Source organism: Grammomys surdaster, unplaced genomic scaffold (genome assembly GCF_004785775.1).
Source record: "Grammomys surdaster isolate TR1022 unplaced genomic scaffold, NIH_TR_1.0 111330, whole genome shotgun sequence".
Taxonomy (NCBI): Eukaryota; Metazoa; Chordata; class Mammalia; order Rodentia; family Muridae; genus Grammomys; species Grammomys surdaster.
This window is the reverse complement of record NW_021611348.1, coordinates 108-3990: the sequence shown is the minus strand read 5'-3', so window position 1 is coordinate 3990 and position 3883 is coordinate 108. Positions and strand designations below refer to the sequence as shown.

The window sequence follows — 3883 nt, the reverse complement described above, 5'->3', positions numbered from 1 at the left end:
CGATGACCCCCACGTCCTCTTCTTGGAGCAGAAGGAACTCCAGGAACAACTTGCCTCTTGCTGTCATTTCGGACTTGCTCATTTTCTGGCCTTGGGACTTTGTGTACTTCAGCTCGCCTGTGCTCTTGGTTGTCTATTGCTTTCTGGCTGGTAGGTGGCAAAGGCCTGGCTGGTACAGGGCTCCTTCTCCCAACAGGTGCTGGAGCAGGTAAGTGGGCCGAGGCGGTCTGTACTGCTTGTTCCATGGTTGGACTTTTTCTCAAAGGGTCTAACTGAGGGCTTGATCGACCTTGGGCTAGTTGTGGTTTTACAGATCTTGTGTCTTGTGTGAAGGCCGAACCAACTGCATTGCTCTGGGATAAGGTACCACTATTTGATGCTTCTGTTCCAAAGGATGTCAAGGAGTTCCCAGCAACACCAACAGCACCAAACTGCTGCCCAGTACTTGGACTGAACTGACTGTATGCTGGCATCCTGCCAAAAGGTCCATAGGAGCCCACTGACTGGAATGAAGAAGATGACGAACCTAGTGAAGACTGAACAATAGCTGGGTCCTGAGGCAAAGAACATTGTGGTTTGGGTGGTTCACAAACAGTGAGGTCTTTAATATCACTCCCCCTGAATATGATGTATTCAAAGACTTCATCTCGAGGTGGTATTGGACGGTCTGTTGGCCTGTCTTCTGTACCGAAGGATCGGTATCGATGGTGTAGAGGATGCCCTCGTAGCGGATCTCCGCCTTGGAGATGAGGCTGATCTTGCTGCCGATGTAAGGGGTGCCCCCGCTCATGGCGCCGCCGCCGTCGCCCGCCGCTCGCTCGCACTCAGGCAGAGTCCCGCGCTGCGCTCCCCGCTCCGCACGCCCGCCCGCTCGCTCCGTCGGCGCCTCACAGCAGCCGCCTCAGAACCAACATGGCGGCCGCGCCGGCTCCGCTTACCCTCCCCCCCCCAGCCTCCCGCCCTCAAACCGCGGCGCGGCCGGAGCTACATTTTTTTAAGAGTTCAGAAATATGTTACACTTGAGAATTTTGAGGAGAAAAGAACAAATCCACAATTGTCCAATTAAAGCAAGCTGTATTTCGGGATGCACCAGGACTGGCCAGTTCGCTTTCCCATCCTAAGTAGGGATTTGAGAGAGTAACCCCTGTCAGCCTCTTGAAGTCTCTTTTGTTGGAGACATAGGTGTTACCTGGGCAAAGAGTAGGCTGTTACAGATTATTAGGATGATACAATGAAAGGGAAAATCAAAGGTAAAGATTACATTATGAGAATGGGTTCACAAGTTTAGTGTAGGTTGAAAACCTGCTTTGCAGTTTACATTGGATCTAAGAAACAAGGAGCTTATTCTTAATTACAAATGGAAACCTTATCTTGCAAGGATTTATCACAGAAAAAACAGGAACTTTTTCATTACAAATAGAAACCTTAACTTGCGAGGAATTAACACAGATTAGTCAGGAACATATTCTTGACTGTCTTAACTGCAAACAGAACCCTTAACCTTCAAGGTGTATTGTTCCTGCTTTGCTCTCCCACTGACTTCCAAGATGTATTGTTCTGGTTTTGGTCTCCAACTAACTTGTAAGGTATAATCCTCTTGTTTGGGTTTCACAATATTCAACTCTAATATATCTAATTAACATTTTGTTTTATTTTCATGCATATCTGCAGCTTTCTAGGGTTTTTTTCCAGTTTTGAATAATGTATTGACTCTGAAACTCTGTTTATTTATATTTTATTTAACCATGAGTTGGCCATTCAATATTTTTGCACCAACTATGTGGTGAGAAGAAACGAGGATACAGGAGAAATAGCCCCTGCTATTTCATGCTAGCTTTGAGAAAATAAGCGGAATCACGGATTTTCTGTATTAAGGACACGACAGACTGCTGGGAAGTATTTGCTGCACAGGACTCACTGTGTATTCCAGTGAAGATCCCTTTCCTGGGTTAGCCTCTATGACCTATCATGGAGACTACAGAACTGTGGCTTCATCACAACCTAACTCTCCCTGACAGGAAGTACTTTCCTGTGATTAAGAGAGCTGGACATCCACATCAGGGAGATCTTGGTTTGTTTATATCTCAGGCGTCCATACCACTTCTTAAAATTAATGGATGCTGTGCATTGCATACCTTGGTATTCTTTCCTTTGTGATTGCTGTGGTAGGAGTCTGTTCTCCAAATTCCATATATTTGGAGCTTAAGACCTAGTGCAATGGTGTTGAGAGGTAGGATCTTTGCAAGGTGATAATGGCACATGGGCTAGCAATTTTTGAATGGAGTAATGCCACAATCATATAAGTGGCTTTGACATGTGAAGGGAGTAGGTTTCCAATAAAAGAATGTTTTTGGCTCACTCTCTCTCTCTCTTCCCTTTTTCTTTTCTCCCTTCATCCTTTTTGCCTTCTACCATGGGATGATATGGAACGAAAGCCCTGTCCCAATACCAGGTCATGGATGTTGGACTTCTTAGTGTGCAGAACTTTGAGAAATAAATGTATTCTCTTTATGTGGATATAGAGTATCCACTATGTGGTATTCAGTCTCAGAATATGACATAGACTCAGACAGTTCCACAAATGCTTTGCCCATGAGACCTGAATGAACACAGTGGTCCTGAGTTGTAGGTCAGAGGTCTGAGCTTATTTTTCTTCTCTATTTCTTCATCTGCTGTTTTCTAGTGACAATGTTCAGAAACAAATAAATTGTAATTTTTGAATAGGAAGGGATATTAGAGTTGGAAGAAACTAAATTAGAGTTGGCATCAAAAATCTTTTTATTCCGTTTCTGCCTGAAGCAGAGACCACAGAACAAAATTCTGCTAGTTCAAAGTGACAAGGATTAAAGTGAAAGTAACTGGGATGTGACCAGGGCGTGGCTTCTCAGGTCCTCCTGCCCCTCTCCACAGGATGTGAGCAAACCCTGATCCTGCTCCTCTCCTGTGACTGCTTCTGTTAGAGCATCTAGATAAGGCAAACAAATCACTTCAGGACAGGACTGTGACACCCATCTGATGGCATATGACTTCTGATAAATTCCTCAGTCATAGGTTAAGAGGTTTTGAACTTAGGAAAACAGAACTTTTGAATGTGTCCTGTGAAATAAAGCATCAGCTAGCAGTGAATAAGCTGTTCTTTTTTAAACTCTTAATAGAAACTGTTCTGAAAATTTCATCATTTCAGAAAACCTGGATGGACAAAGATCAGGAAAGATTTAGGGAAAGAATTCAAGTGTTGTAAACTCTTTTACTACCCCAGTCGCTTGGTTTGTCCTGTAGAGAAGACTTCTGTAACATCTGGAAAGACAGGAATGCAAATAAAGTTCCCTTTCCTAAGGAACAAGATGGCTGCTACTTTCACATGGTGACACACTGATGAAGCAAAATAACAGGAGGAAGGAGGACTTTCTTATCAGAAGTGGGTACTTCAGAGCACACTGGGCTAGGGATGTTCAGGGAGGCATACCCTCCTCAATTTCCAGGTAGTTTTCACTGTGTTTGAGAAGCTCACCAAGCCTTGCTACTTACTTCTCATTGATTTATCTGTGAGGAAAAGGTGATTTAAATTTTTCATTTGTTCTGAGGGTTTTTTATGACTTGGAATGAATGATGTAGCAAGTATAAATACATGTGGCTATTTTGAATATCTTTGGTTTAAATTCCACACTTCAAAGGGCAGCAATGGGGTGTGAGACCTGACACCAAAGAGTGTGTCATAGACCTCAGGAAGTATAAATTTAGATAGTTCCTAGATTGGAAAAACATGATTTTCTGATAAAAATAGATTTGACCTGTAAAACTTTTATTTTCTAATAAAATAATGTTAGTATGTAGACCTTCTTTAAAAATTATCTGCTTGAGTTCTGTGAGTTTTATGACTTTG

At 43.0% G+C, this 3883-nt stretch overlaps 1 pseudogene; it reads right to left on the bottom strand.

The window, feature by feature from the left end:
• Positions 1-7: 7 nt before the first annotated feature.
• Positions 8-825, bottom strand: LOC114635529 (annotated as a pseudogene).
• Between the last annotated feature and the right edge of the window lie 3058 nt (positions 826-3883).